Source organism: Empidonax traillii, unplaced genomic scaffold (assembly GCF_003031625.1).
Source record: "Empidonax traillii isolate 1590-97213 ecotype Southwest subspecies unplaced genomic scaffold, ASM303162v1 scaffold186:size1492175, whole genome shotgun sequence".
NCBI lineage: Eukaryota > Metazoa > Chordata > Aves > Passeriformes > Tyrannidae > Empidonax > Empidonax traillii.
In genome coordinates this window covers 618,066-634,656 of record NW_020955379.1, presented here as the reverse complement: position 1 = coordinate 634,656, position 16,591 = coordinate 618,066, and the positions used below count along the sequence as shown (strand labels likewise).

The following is a 16,591-nucleotide window of genomic DNA, read 5'->3' as shown; positions in this document are numbered from 1 at the left end:
TGCAGAATATTTAATTAAGTTATCTGTGAAAGGCACCAGATTTCTACAGGAACATTATCTGAGACTTAAGGTGATAGGTTTTGTGTTTTCCCTCAGACTCCATCTGGGTGTCATTCCTTCTCCTATTGTGAAGCAACTTGGAAAAAGAAATGGTGATTAATGAGTAGCAGGAAGAGAATGGATACTTTGGTGAATCCATTTTGAGTTAGTGTTCCCCTGACTCCCAAATGTCAAATACAGTTAGAACAGATGATATAAAACACTTTGTCTCTCATTCAGAAATAATTAAAGATATCCCTAATACCTTCCAGTACTGTTACTGGAAGTCCACAACATCCAGATGGCCAACATCCATGGAAACTCTCTGAAGCACAATATTTTTAGGTAACCTAAAAAAATAAAACATAAATAAAAAAAAATAAAAAACCCCTAAAACCTTTCTGCTCATTCTGCTAAAGAAAAATAGTGGAGTTTGTTTTAAGGATGTTCTCATGGCTTTCCCCGAAGTCTGCAGCTCACCAGTCTCAGTACAAAAAGGCATAAATACCAGGTAAAACTCTTTCAGTGAAATGCTATAAGGTAATAAGGAGACTTTTAGTACAGGGTGAAAATATTTTCTTCTAAGGAACTCTTTAAAAATAGAAAGTTCCAACATGAGTAGAGAAGATAATATTTTTCTGCAAAAAGATGACAAACAAAATCATGGAAGGGATATTAAGACCTCTGGCTGAATATCTTGCTCTGACGAAGGACACATGTATAGGCCATCTCTGGAACTGTTTTTTTCTAATCTGGTGTTTACAATTTTCAGTAAGGAATTGAAAAAGATAGCCCGCCCTCCTTTTAGCAGTACCTTATATGATAACAGATGTTGACTGCACTTTCCAATTAACTCCTTTTAAAAAATTAAATTTAAAATAAAACATTTCTCATAGATATATCTCTAGATTTCTAAGAAATGTTCCTGCTATCAAAAATACATCCTTCAATCAATGCTGAAAAGTGCAGTGTCCATAGTTAGCAGTACATCTGAGACCTGAGTGACATTTATTTAGTTGTGTAGACCAATTACGTCCCCACATTTCACAGAAGAGTTAACAGTGGCCTCTTTTGTAACTGCATCACATTGCCGGATTTCCATTCAGCTTGAAATCCAAATAGACCCTGCTATTCCAGCTGCATAGCTTGTCATTCCCCATGATGCACTTGCAAATCTCGTGTTTCCTGAGAGTAGAATTTCATGCTTTCATTAAATTTGGATCAAATTTTGTCCTGTTGCCATTGTGACAGACAGATCAAGTCATGACCAAGAATCATGCTGCACCTTCCAACAGCCCCACTGATGTGCCATGTCACCTGGGAAAGCTGTTTCCCTCTTTGTTTCCCACAGAAGGTTATGGAACACTGAAGTCTCTGTGACTGATGAAATGCAGAAGTATTCCCTTTAAACTACCATGTCAAATAAACCAAGAGCAAGAGCAGTACCAGTCCCACATCTATATTTAGCAACTGAAGCTGACTAAACATGAAGGGAAACACTACAGCAATTCCAGGGAGATAGTAAGAGCTGCCTGCTGACTGAGAGTATCAGGTGCTCTAAGAAAAATTTCCTTCCAGGGTTTCCCCAGTAGCAGGAATACTTACAAAGGTCTTTACACTGCATATTTGGACCCCAAGTATCACTAGGCTGACAGAAAAAATTACAAATACTTTCATTTGCAAGTGAAAATGTGAATAAAAAAAATCAGCTAAGTGATTTTAAATAAAACTGCTACTCAACAGGAAGGAAAAATAGATTCATCAATCACTCACTCACTACTTCTCATTTTCACTTAGACTCAAAATGAGAAGGATGTAACTGACAAGTACACCATAACCACCCATTATATCTGACACTGAGATCATTTATTGTATATTAAAAAGAATTGTTCTGGCACTTGTATACAGTGGTGTCAACCTTAATTGCTAAAAAGCACTGAACAGCTCTTCTAAACATAGCAACAATTTACATTTTAAAAGCAAACCAAAGACACAAACAGGTGGAAGCACTCCATTGTGCCATGAGACCCTTGTTCCTACAGCTGCAAACCAGGCCAACTGCACATCCACTGAAATATCAGTTTGGATGTAAAAGTAAAGAAGTACAGTGCTAAATCCTCAGAGTCCAAAAAGCCCCCCAAATTAAGTAGTGCAAGTTTTATTCCAAAATACTGAAACAACATGCTTGGAAATGAAAGGAATTCACAGGCTAAAAAATGGTGTGTACAAATAAGCCATGGTTACTACATGATAGCCTCATAAAGGATAAAGGCAACATAAAGGAGACATGGTCTAGGGCAGACAACACTAAAACAAGCTTACAGCTATTGATAACAACATCTAATCACTGACAAAACCAAGGATTACTTGGGTGAAGTTCACAAGAGACCATGTGCAGTATGGTATTATTTATTATTTTTATCAGTGAGTTAGATGTTGGAACAAGGACTATCACACTAAGCTGGGAGGGATTACAAGCGTTTTGAAGACCATGAATATAATTCAAAACACACTCAAGTAAACGGAGAAACTGAAAGCTGCATCTCTCTTATGAATGCATATAATACACTGCAGTAATATAGGACAGTCAATTTGCACAAATTCAGGACAGGAATTCAGCAAAGAACTGAGTGTTGGAGATTGCACAAAACAGGACCTGATAGCTACAATTTATCACAAAATGAATGTACAGGAACTGTGCTCATACTCTTAAATAACAAAAATCCAATCTGTAATCCCACCAGGTTTTATGATCTGCATGGGAGACATGGAGGAAATTTCTATTGACCTCCTGAGATCTTCAGAAAGCAGTTTTGCCCTGGAAAATTCAGAGGGGAGTTTAGTGGGGCTATGCTGACCTTGGTTAGATAGTAAAAGAAGCTGCCTCTAATCAATCAAAAGCTGCAGCTGATCAAACTCGATTCACACATGGAGTGGCTAATTCTTGCAACTCCTGGCAAGATTCCTGTTAAACACAGCTAAATGATAAAATTGGGGAAAATTTATCTGGTAAGCATAAAAAACTAACCTGTCCATAGATTGGATAAGTCACCCTAAAAGAATGCTGCAGCTTACATCTTGATGGAAAAAAGGTTTGTACTAAGGGAATAATGAGAAATGATTGAGCTTTTCCTCTTTAAAAAAAAAAAAAAAAAAAAAAAAAAAAAAAAAAAAAAAAAAAAAAAAAAAAAAAAAAAAAAAAAAAAAAAAAAAAAAAAAAGAAAAAAGAAAAGAAAAAAGGAAGGCTCCAGGTGGATTGATCGATATAACTGTATCCTTTCTAAAAGAACTGAAACCCTATAGGGGTTGCAAAGAAATGTGGCTGGGAAGAAGAGCAAGAGAGAAAATGAACAGATGGGGAGATAACAGCAGACTGGCTGATGGAGCAAAGCAGCAGAATGAGCAAGAACAACTGGCAGGGAAGGCAGCTACTGGGAGCAGTAGGCAATGGTCCTGGCTGGCAGGGAATACTTGGAGGTGAGCAGAGTGAACATCAAGGTCGAAAGCATTGCTCCAGTGAGTTGTACAGATGCAACCAATAAACAGCAATCTCCTGGGCTAAACAAAAAAGCCTCAATACCTGTTTCAGCAGCAAGATGAAACCTGCCCCTAGATGGACTCTTCTTACTCTTCTTCAGACTGATTTATCCCACGGACTTTGGTGGCTGTCATTCAGCATCAGGGAAAACAGCTATCATACCTCTTAATGTCATGCTGCACTGCAGTCAAGCCTTTGGTGCCCAAGGTACAAATGGCATGGTTGGTTTGCACATGAGCGTTGATCCTGAGATGCCCAGAATGATTCAACTGAGAAGGCAACAACTGAGTGGAGCAGAAGCAAGTGGTCTTCCTCATGCTGGGCATGTGCAATGGAGAGGAGGTTTAAAAGTGTGCTAGGATAAATAAGGTATGGTCTGGGAGGGTATCTTGATAAACAGTCTGAAAAACTGGTCGATTTCTCTTTCCTATGAGAAATGAACACTTAGAAATCTTCTCAACAGTACTCCCGGACAGACAGAAGCAACACTGATCTGTGGTGTAATTCAAATGGGATTCAGGACTGAATGCAGGGAGGTTTTTCATGTAGACTCAGACTGGGAATTTTTGTCGGTTGGAGTTTTGCCATGCTGTCCTTTTTCCCTGTTATACCATATTACTGTCTCTATGAATGACCCCATTTGGCTCACACAAGCTGACTTTAACCCTACACTTTCATACTACAATCACGTCACAGCGTATTGGCACTTCCTGTTGGCATGTCATGACTGATACCTGCCTCAAAGTATTTGTTTTCTCTGATTCTTCTCCAAAGAAAGAATTCTGCAAAGAAACATTTGCTTTGGCAAGTAATAGTAGTTGAAATTTCTGGTTGAAGTTTACAGAGCAAATGAAATTAGTGGGTTCTTATTGCACTTTTGAAGGCATATCCTCCTTCGGCTTGGAGGAAGAGGCAGTGAGGCCTACATTGCTCACTTGAAACATGAAGTAAAATTTCATAAAGAAAAAAACAGGTTCTGTGAAAGTGTGTTGGTTTTTGTTGGGGGTTTGTTTGTTTGGGGTTTTTTTGTTGATGTTGTGGGGTTTTTTGGGGTTTTGTTTGTTTGTTTGATTTGTTTTTTTTTTTTTTTTTTTTTTTTTTTTTTTTTTTTTTTTTTTTTTTTTTTTTTTTTTTTTTTTTTTTTTTTTTTTTTTTTTTTTTTTTTTTTTTTTTTTTTTTTTTTTTTTTTTTTTTTTCCCTCTTCCATGGCTAAGGCTTTGTTTGTTTTGGAGGGGAACAAGGAAAAAAAGGAAAAATAAGGCAGCATAGGTTTACTCTAGAGAAAAAAGAAAAAAAGTCACAATTTACAAAGAGGTTCAAAAAACACTTGATTAGCAGAGAGTGAAATAAAGAAAGAAGCTATACTTCCAGCTGTCACAGCTAAATCCACCTGGCTGGCAACTCTAAACCTTTTAATTATTATCCAGAAAAATGGGCTAGAGAAAGTTGCTTTCTCTTATTTTTATAAAGGTTTAGAAGTAATTGTCCTTGATGTATTTTCGGAAGCTGTTAGAAGTTTTTGATGCCATCTGTACATCAATAACGGGTTTTTTGTTTGTTGTTTTATGAGAATGAAACAGCATAGGACTGTTCATCTATTTTTATGGAATCAAGAAAATATAGGATGGTAGGTGCAAAGCCCTTAAAATAAGAAATTTGTTTTTAAATAGAATTACATTGTCATTTACATCACATTTAGACCTGCAAACAGAAACTGCATTATGGGTTAAATATGACAGAGCAGCCTACATTAGTAGCAAGGAGAAAGTTCTGCCATCCATTTCCCACAGAAAACACTAAAACGGAGTATGTGCAGATTTTAGCTGATGATCCCTTTTGCCACACCACATTCTTATTATTATTTCTACTTACAGTGACATCTACCTTACATAACCTGCTTGAATTACTTAGGATAAATAATGAATATGATCTATACAAATGAAATAAAAATATAAAGCAGGATATTTTTATCTATAGGATCACAAATAAATACAAACCCAACTTTTGGCAAATTTTCACAAGGAAATCTGTATGCATTTATTTTATTTAATGTATAATTTTTGATGAACAGTATTGAAATACCCTGTAAGACTACTCCTATACAAATCCCAATGTTTCTTTATTGAGGAAAAAGCCTCCAAACCTTCCAAAGTTTCCAGCTTTCCATTTCTTTTCAAAATAGTCTGTTATTCAGGTTTATTTTTTAAAGGTAACTTGCCCACAGGAAAAAAAAAATTTAAAAGAACAGTCTTCTTCCTTCCAGAAACTGAGCTTACACGTATGAGTGGTAGCTCTTACCACTGGTGCCACCAGATTTCTCAGAACAGAACCTGTAGAAGTATATTGAAATAAGTGAAGGAGAGAATGAAATAATTGTTAGCTACAAAGATGCTTGAAGCAAAAGGCGGCCTGGGCTTCTTTTTCTGTAGTGATGTGCAAATACATCTTCTGACTTAAGGAGAGAAAATAACCCTATCTCCAAGTGCATATATGGCATATAAATATTTTATAAACAATTTAAAAACCAGTATTTTCCCCTACAAAGTGCAGTGGGAAATGGCACTAAAATCTTTTTGGTTTTTCTTAATTATCAGACATACCTAAACGTGCTCAGGAATTAATATGTGGAAGAGTCAGAAAGGCGTAAAAGCCTTTTGAAATGAGATAAAGTACAAAATTCACATACTTGGATCACTTCCTAAAGTCAACAATTGTTAACAGGTTTTCTTAGTAAAACAGGCTTGCATACTCAAGTGTGCATGCTTGAATGTTATGTCTATTTACATTTCCCTTTGCTTCTTGTTATTATTATTATTATTATTATGACTATAAAAGTAACGAAGCACATGATCATTCAACAGGAAAAGAACAAAACCAGATTTGCTAGGTAGTTTGCTAGCTATTTGGAAACTACACACAGTGATGGCTGAAATTTTCCAAGTTTGGGGGTTTTTTGTTTTTTTTTTTTTTTTTGAAGAGAATATGGATTCAACAGACTTAAAATGTTCTATGACAACTAATGAATTTTGTTGAATGTAGATGCAAAATCAATTATTCCTAAGTCAAAGTATTTCCTTTCAAAAGCATCAAAGCAAACATCAAAGACTTTGCTGGTTTACTGCAAGGTTGAGTCAAGAACATTTGAGCTAAATGCTACCTCTTTATCCAGCTTCTCCAGGGATACCAATACCCAGACTCATTAATACCAGGGCAACAGAAAAATAGAGAAGATCTAATTTCCACTAAAACTCAGATTTTACATTTTTACATACAAAATATGTATCAGCAATTTATTAAGTTGATTCCTATGACAAATATATGGCATAAATTATCAAATTTGTCTCCATTTTACAAGCATTTTTTCATTAGGATGAAGTAGGCTAGCCTTTTCCAAAAACCTACACTTGGTAAGGCCACAGAGTGACAAAAAAAGGACTCAGCAGTTGAAGTAAATGCAAAAATGTGTACCATCGTGTCTTTTTCTTCCATAATGAAATGCTCAGGTGGAAGTGATATTAAAAAAAACAGAACATTTAATTTTTCTGTTGTCAAGGACAACAGAAAACATCATCCTAGGTTCAGACAATGTCACAGTAAGTTTACCTTTGATTCCTGACTACTATCATATAGCAAGTGAGTTTTAAAAGACAATTTTTAAGTGAATGCACTGTCACTAAAAGAAATAGGGTGGAGAAGAAAGATGGAACAGAATGCTTGGGTGATCATCCCATGCTGAACACTCCAGAAAATACATGAACTGTCCACCATAAATGCTTTTTCCAGTCCTGACCATAATTTTAATTTGCAGGAATAATCTCAGATACTTCAACTCTAAAACTGAACTCTAACAACGAAGTGAACTGATAATATATGTTTCACATTTGAAACTTTTAATTACAAGAATTTGTTCGGTCTTGTTAATTATATTCCGCCCTTTCTCTCAAAAGGCAGAAAATAAAGGGAAAAAAAAAGAAAAAGAAAAAAAGCAGCAGGGACTAAAAGCATAAGCAGAGACACAATTTCAAATTCTTAAGCTGGCACATTTTTTCAGAATTTGTTTTTAATCAATACAATCTACACACTCTTTCTAAGCTTCCAGCCATATGTAGAGCAAAGCAAACTCCTGGGCTCAGCAAAAGAAACCTAGGGTATAGTTTTTCAACCCACCACATAGTTGTCTGTTTAATGATACACGTTAAATAGAGAGATGATGGAAAATTATTTTGCAATATTTTTCTGGATAATACCAACTACATTAATTATAAACTATTCCACTCCCTGCTGATTCTACCTGCCAGAATGCAGAGGACTGCATGGACTACAAAGTTCTGATGCTCCTTCAAATTAGCCTTCTTGTCCAAGCCTCTGAAAACAACTACAAAGAAGCTGCAGAGAAGTGTTAAAAGTTTGTGCTGTGGTTGAAAGCTGTCCCTCAAAACTTTTCCCTCAAAACAAAGGCAAAACCCTCTAACTTGCCACACACAGAAAGGGCAAACTGTCAACCCATTACTGGTAGCTTCCTACAAGAGCATAGTTAAAATACAGAAGCACTCAAGGTATTGTCCTCAGAGAACCACATTCACTTACATATTTATCAACACCTCACAGCCACCAATCCACTAGAAAAAAAACCAAACCCTCGGTTAAGAATGCATGAATAATAAAACAAGAACTAAATCTGCAGCAACTTTGACAGTTCTAACATTACTCATAATAAGGCAGGTGCCAGCAAAAAGCGCTGCTCAAAGTCTAGGCAAATCAAATGTCATCATCTTATTCACAGAAATTCCTACTGCAATTCAGTCATAATCATCATGCCGAAGTAAACCCACCTATAAAAAAAAGCCATCAGCGGGATCATTTTAAACTTACTCTTAATGATTAACTTGCGAATTCTGTGTTTATGGCAGTGAATTGAAAAATATCTGTCAGGTCTTCTAATGCAATTGTATGATCATTGCTCTTAATGAACATAAATGCCGTTCTAGTGACAATTATATTTCAGCTATGTATTTTCTTTAAGGTAATTACTACTAAATGCAGAATTTATCCATATAAATGCAGAAGGCCAATAATGTTCACATTAGCAGAATCATAGAATTATTTGAGTTGGAAGGGGCCTTTAAAATTAGTCATCTAGTGCCAACCCTCCTGCCATGGGCAGGGACACCTTACACTAAACCAGGCTGCTTAAAACCCGATACAACGCAGCCTTGAACACTTCCAGGGATGGAGCATCCCCAGGTTCTCTGGGCAACCTGTTCCAGTGCCTCACCACCCTCACAGTAAAGAATTTCTTTCTAATATCTAATCTAATCTCTTTCAGCTTGAAGTCATTTCCCCTTATCCTATCACTACATGCCCTTTCAAAAAGTCTCTCTTTAGCTCTCTTGTAGGCCCCCTTCAGGTACTGGAAAGGCTAGAAGGTCTCCCTGAATTATTCTCTTCTATGGTCTGAATAACCCTAGCTCTTTCAGCTTGTCTTCGTAGCAGAGGTGCTCCTGACCTGTGATCATCTTTGTGGTTCTCCTCTGGACTCGCTGCTACAGCAGGATCATCTCCCTCAACCTAGAGGTCACACTTCTTTTGATGCAGCCAAGAATATGGTTGTCATTCTAGGCTGCAAGCACATATTATTGGGTCACGTAGAACTTCTTGTCAACCAACATCCCCAAGTCCTTCTCCTCGGGGTTACTCTCAAATCATTCTCCAACTACCTTGTATTTGTGCTTAGGATTGTCCTGGATTGCCAGGATTGTCCTGACTCAGATGCAGCATTTTACACTTGGCCTTGTTGAGCTTCATGAAGTTTGCCTAAGGCCCAGCTCTTAAGCCTATCACGCTTCCTCTGGATGGCATCCCTTCCCTCCAGTGTGACAGCCACTCCAAACAGCTTTATGTTATTGGCCAACTTGCTGCATTTGTACTCAATCTCATTGTTCATGTTGCCAACAAAATTGTTAAACAGCAGCAGTCCCAGTGGTCTTCACTTGGCTGTGGCACCAGTCCTGTAATCACTTGTAGATTCACCAGATTCAAGTGGCCCTTACAGACCCCTTCCCTTTGACCAGGAGAACTGATTAAAAAACTACCTGCCCTCCAGAGACCCTTACTATTGCTCCCAGGGCTTTGTAAACCTTCTCAATACTGCCCCTGGCTGTATCACTGGTGCCCATGTGAAAAAGCAGCAGACTAATAGTCAGTGGACTCTACAAGGCTTAGTAGTCTTTCACTGACATCCCTCATACGAATTCCTGGTAAGCAGCACACCTCTGTCAAAAGCACTTCAGCTCAGCACTTGAGTGCCTCTGTAACGCTCAGAAGACAGTCACCTACTGCTACGATCTGCTGCCTTTTCTTAGTTTGCAGTGGATGTTACACAGGGAGCAGATCAGGCTGCCTTACTCAGCTCCAGCCTCTCTCTGGATGTGACTTGTCTTTGGCAGGGAAGTTGGAACAAGTTGATCTATGGCGTTCCTTCCAACCCAAACGATTCCACGATTCTATACTTCCTCTTCTGTCTGCAGAGTGGTGAAGTGGTTCTACAAGGGCACCTGAAGCTTCAGGGTAAGTCTCTTCCTCCTGCAGGACCTTGCCATTGCAAGCTTCCATTCTCATGCATTCTTGGCACTCTCTCCCTTCTGTGTGTGCCATTGGAGGAATTTTTGGCTGACTGGCCATGGGCTGTGGATTCACTGCAGATTGCACTTGGAACCAGTTACCTAATTTTTCTTGATCTCCCAGATGTTACACAGCCTTCTCACCACCTCCTGCTGCTCAGTCACCTGCTGTAGGAGGTCCTCCACCTGGCACACCTCTTGCAGGCCAGGAAAAAGGTCTAGGCATATCCTGAGGTCTGCCCTGCACTGCAAACTCTTCCCTCAGCAGCTCCATCTGGGTGGAGGCACCAGCCACTGCTGGGATAGATGGTGCAGACTCCCCAGTTGGAGCTGCAGCTTTTGCCCTCAGGCATGTGTTCACTGTTCCACCTTCAGGGTTAGATAGGATAAGTGCCCTTGGCCTGTGCCTGGTCACAACGAGGTTTCTGGGTTATGTGCACTACAAGTGCCTTCACTCAGCCTTGGAAAATGTATTTCCTGGAGGATCTGGACCTCACCATTAAACACACACAGGTGATTAAGATGTTTCAAGCACTGAATTTAGGAAACAATAAACGAGTTAGATTAGCAAATTGTTAAAAAAGGTATTCAGACACATCTCTGCCACAGCAGCGATAAAACTGGGAAAGAGAGAAAATTACATTGCTCTTTAATGACATTTTAGGACAATCTAACATGATACTGCTTTGGCTGAGGCTGCACTGACCCTGACAATATGACCATTAAAGACTTTGATATGCTATTCAAAACTTGCCAATTAACATTTACATTGACATAAATACTCAGTTTGGAAATTATTCTTTTTAATTAAAATGAGGTTATCATCATTTTAGTTAAAAAGACAAAAGTTTTCATTTATTTCAGGTAATTTTCTTTCTAGCTCAGATTTCATTCAAAGCTTTGTATGTTTTGACTTTTTTTGCAAGGGACATAAACAGTTTATAAATGATAAAGGCTATGTGGTAGCAAGTCCCCAAACTCCCAAAATCACACACAAAATGAAAATAGGCCACAAAGCTGAATGCCAGGAAAAAAAGAAAGCACCTACATAATACTCTGACAACATGGAGATTTAATTCAACTTTGCCACAGAGCATCTATTAAACCAAAGAACAGCAAGCTCACATTATTCATCCTGAAGAAAGTATAGGGTAATAGCTGAGATACAAATGTTTCACGAGATCAGACCTCAGGACTCTGTTCTTATTTACATAGGCCTTTCCTCGCACAAATTTGAGGTCAGCACACATATGTACTGAATTTCCTTACTGCCAAAGAGAAGTGTGAACGTATATTAATGCAAACGAGACTCCAGCCCCCCTAAAAAACCTGTCTGCTTCAGTGTTGGGCCTACCCTGAATAAATTAGTGAGTAACAAATGAGCATGCTTAATTCTGTTATAAAATCATTTACTGCTGTGGGGTGTGGGAGTGTCTGTGTTATATTTTGCTTTTAATAGTGCTTGAGGGAAAGGGTGAGGTATTTAATACCTTCTTTGCCTCAGTCTTTAATAGTAAGGCCAGTTGTTCTCTGGGCACCCAGACCCCTGAACTTGAAAACAGACACATATGGAGCCAGATAGGATCCACCCAGGAGTACTGAGGGAGCTGGTGGGAAGGCTCACCAAGCCACATTCCCTCATTTATCAGTGGTCCTGGCATACTGGGGAGATCCCAGTTGACTGGAGGTTAGGCAATGTGACACCTACCTAACAAGAAAGGCCAGAAGGAGGATTCAGGGAGCTACAGGCCTGACAGCCTTACCTCTGTGCCGGGGAAGGTCATGGAGCAGACCAGCCTGAATGCCATCGCACAGCACATGCAGGACAACCAGGGGATCAGTCCCTGCCATCATGGCTTTGTGAAAAGCAGGTCCTGCTTGGCCAATCTGATCCCCTTCCTTGATAGGTGATATGACTGGTGTATGAAGGAAAGGCTACCTGGACTTCAGTAAAGTCTTTACCACTATTTCCCACATCATCTCCTGGAGAACCCAGCTGCTCATGGCTTGGATGGCTGTAATATTCACTGGGTAAAAAATATGTCCGATGGCTGGACCAAGGGAATGGTGGTGAACTGGGGTTACATCCAGCTGGTGGCCAGTCACAAGTGGTGTTTCCCAGGGCTCAGTACTGAGGCCTGTTCCGTTTAACATCTTTACTGATGATCTGGATGAGGGGATCAAATGCACCCTCAGTCAGTTCACAGACAGACACCACCAAGTTGGCAGGAGTACTGATGCGCTGGAGATTAAGAAGACTCTACAGAGGGACCTGGACAGGCTGGATTGATGGGCTGAGGCCAACTGAACGAGGTTCAAGAAGGCCAAGTGCCGGGTCCTGCACTTGGGTCACAACCCCAAGCAGCACTACAGGCTGGGTGAAAAGTGGCCGGAAAGCTACCCAGAGGAAAAGGACAAGGGTTTGCTGGTTGATAGAGGCTGAACATGATACAGCAGCGCACCTGGGTGGCCAAGAAGGCCAATGGCATCCTGGCTTGTGTTCGAAATAGCATGGCCAGTAGGAGTAGGGCAGGAATCACCCTTCTGTACTTAGCACTGGTGAGGTTGCACCTCGAAACCTGTGTTCAGTTTTGGGCCCCGCACAGCAAGAAACACATTGAGGTGCTGGAGTGTGTCCAAAGACGGGCAATGAAGCTGGTGAAGGGAATGGAGCACAGGTCTTACGAGGAGTGCCTGAAGGAGCTGGGAGTTGCTAACCCAGAGACAAGGAGGCTCAGGGGAGACCTTATCACTCTCTATAACTACCTGAAAGGAGTTTGCAGCCAGCTGGGAGTCCTTCTCTTCTCTTAAGCAGCAAGCAATACGACAAGAGGAAATGGCCTCAAGATGCACCATGGGATATTTGGAAAATCTTATTCATAGAAAGGGTAGTCAGACATTGGAATAGGGCAGTTGCAGAGTCACCATCCCTGGAGACATATAGTTGAGTGGTGGACTTGGTAATGGTGGGTTAATTCTTGGACTTGATGATCTTAGAGGTCTTTTCCAACCTAAAGCATTCTATGATTCTATCCTGAGAACAATGGATAATTACTTTTTTCAGCTGACTCAGAGAGGTACAGCAGCAGGGAAACCAGTTGTGAACTTTCCCACTCTGGTATTTGAAAAGTAAAGACATGCTGTGTAACATACTGCTTTGACTAAACTAAGCTGTGGATCTCCATCAGAATATCTCCCATCTCTTATGCCAAAACCCTAACCACCCAACTATGACAATAGATCCAGAAACTAATTTAAAAAGTAGAAATAACATAAAACAGTTGCATAATAATAATTACTACTGAAATAAGTTATGTGTAAGGAAACAATATATACACACATCCATATATGCATCTCTGTATATAATATATGGTATATATAAATTTGCATGAGAACAAATTTAATTTTGGAAAAGAGAGATAGCAACAGGAAAGCAACCCACAGATTATCTTGGTTTTATAGTATGGATGGTTTCATCACATTAGAATGAATGCTATGTTCTATTTAGTCCAGTTCCTAGTACATTGTAAAATAGTCTCTGTACAATCACCTTGTGAAATTACTCCACCTAAAAGATATACCACTTAACCGGTGAAGCACCTACACCAAAAATGCTTTACCACAGTCTAGTTCAGGCAAAGGCACCCAAATGAAAATGAAAAATGGAAGCACAGAGAAATTGTGCAACAAGTCTAAAGCTACGCAGCAGAGACTGGGGCAGAACTAAAATGAGATCACAAGATCTGAACTCCCGCATACACTACATTAAATTTTCTTTCAAACCACACTGAGAAAGCTCACCTCCACCTACTGTTCAAGATATCAAAAAATATATCTGCTCAACAAATTTGTAGAGAAAGTCTTTTCACCCCATGTAGCCAAAGAAATCACTGTACTCAAAAAGAGAATTCACAAATAAATTTTTACAGATGGATATTGTGGTGGTTTTTTTGTTTTTGTTTTGTTTGTTTATTTGTTTTAAGAAATAACATTTTAGTCTAAGCATAATTTTGGTCTTGAAGAGGTGAACACAGAGCTTCAAAACACAATAGAAAAAACAGTCTTTTGATTAAAGTTCCACTTTCAAAAAATATTTTAAAAGACTGTTTTTATAGAGTTGATTTTAAGAGTACAAAAAAACCTCTACATGATACGAAGGTAGCTTTGATGCTAGCATATTTATAACTATGTTTTATTCATGTATTTCTTTTGTAGTTCTGTCACTAAGAACTGAACAAGCTACATACAACTTAATTCTTCCACTGCTAGTTGTGCAATGAGAAGGATGATATTGCTTTCTGATTGCAGTAAAACAAAATGAAATACATTACCTGTCTGTTCTACTTTGAGTAACAAATGCAGTGAGTATGAGATATGACATGTATGGCTACTTTTCAACAGAGATGTCATACATATGGAGCACTTTTTTTTGTTATACATACACAAAAGATTTCTGTATTTTTCAAGACTGCATCTACATCTGTGGACCCAAGCTGCTGAAGTACGTTGCCACACTATCCTTTATACTTGATTACAACAGATATTTTGTGATAACTACAGTTAAAGGGAAAGAGCATATTATGGACCTAAAGATTTCCATCCCTTAACAGTGGAGGTTTTAAATTGCTTTGTTATTAATTAATAATAGTATAAAAAAAAATAAAAAAGCCACACTTATGTCCAACTCTTCCTTACAGCTGTCATCTGAAATTCATTTTAGTGCAGCATATGAGGGAAAATTATAATTTTTTTTTTAAATCTATGGAAATGAAGAATCATATGTTAAGTTTCTCCTCAGATTAAATGAAGATTGCAGTTGAAAACTTTTTAAACTTTTTTGGCAAAGAAGCTTACCAATAGCTGTGGATGATGACAATCCAGTGTCAAATGAAAAGGTAGAGCATTGTGTTGAAAACTTCATTACAGCATTTGCAAGGTACTAAATTACCTTCAGAGAAAACTCCAAGTTACCTTTGCTCTAGACAAAAGGAAGTAAATGAACAACTACAAATATTATGAAGTGATAATACTCTTACATTCCAATACAAGAAACATGAAGAAACACAACCCTAGTGCCACCTTAACGAGAAGACAAACACCCAGACTTCACATCCTGCCACCCCAGATAAGCTGTGAGGAGACCTGTTACTCATCCTAGTTCCCTCCTACAGCCCCTGCATAAACATGGCGTATCCCTTACATTAATACTCAAACACCAAAAGAAAAGTCACAGAATGTGCAAATTACAGAATACCAAGGATAAAGAGTCTTCAATCTTATGTTTAAATGAGAAATTTTGGAGAGGAAAAAAACCTCAGACAATGGAAGATGAATTTTATGAATTACCCTGCACACATGAATTTGATGTTTAATTTAATACCATTAACGTCTTTGGCATTTTGTCCTCAATTTCAAAGGAACCTGGCATACATTAAAAACAAATAGTAAGAGTAGTTTCATTTCAAAGGTATTGACTACAAAATCTGTGGCTTTGGAAGCATAGTGGGAATCCCTAACTAACTGTAAGCATAATATGAAGTTAAGATCCCTTTGTAACAGAAAAAATTACCACTCTAACCCATGCAGATGCCGCTCTGGTGCTGCTGTGTAATGCAAAAGAAGGGATTCTCCTGGTGGCTAAAAGCAATTTTGAAGTTGTTGATACTACTGTATATGCAAAAGACAAAGACAGAAGCATCACAGATGGGGCCAGAAAAGGCAATGGAAAACAAAAAATCTTAGAGGAACACTTGCAATACAAGCACAGAAGAAACCTCAGAGCATGCATTTCAAGCATAATCTTGGCACTAAGGGGAATTTTTAGAACTAAGAATAAAGAGACTCCCTTTATTATTTCTAATCTTCTTTAATTTAGGAAGATACAGTTTTATGAAATTTGTTCTGCAAACAAATAAAGATGCATTGAATGTTATAGGCGATCCTCTCATCACTATTGCTTCCCAACAGACTAACTTATGAGAATCTAAATACCTACTAACCATTTAGCTTAAAAGATAGCATGCTATATACTCTCTTTTGGATATAGCTAGACTACAGTCAAATATGACCCCTAATCCTAATTATGATTCTGATATTACAGAGGTCCAAAGAAAGTATGATATGCCTAAACCACTTAGCTGCACCCAAACCAATATTTGAAACAGCTAGGTACAGTTCTGTTCATCAAGAATGTCATTGCTTTGCCATTGTAGGCACTGCAAAATGATGCTGGAAGTTCCCTTGGAAGCACTGCTGAAAGAGAATTATGCATCGCATCTTCTTGACCAGTTGTCCATGGGTTTACTGTAGATTCAGCTAATGCCACAGGCTTTTGGCAGCTGGCAGTATGCACAGTATAAAACGTCATTCAGCTTTACTGTCTCAATCACTGTGC

The 16,591-nt window shown here is 38.5% G+C and overlaps 1 protein-coding gene across 8 annotated transcripts in view; it reads right to left on the bottom strand.

The window, feature by feature from the left end:
* Positions 1 to 16,591, bottom strand: part of DLGAP1 (DLG associated protein 1) — a 416,188-nt gene that overhangs the window by 354,222 nt on the left and 45,375 nt on the right. For 3 of the 8 annotated variants that reach the window (XM_027886313.1, XM_027886314.1, XM_027886312.1), the window contains exon 1: positions 9,983 to 10,062. The exons of the other annotated variants lie outside the window; for them this stretch is intronic. The gene's annotated coding sequence lies outside the window, so the exon portion shown is untranslated. Of the gene's footprint in view, positions 1 to 9,982; positions 10,063 to 16,591 lie in introns of those variants that run through there. 8 annotated transcript variants of the gene reach the window in all.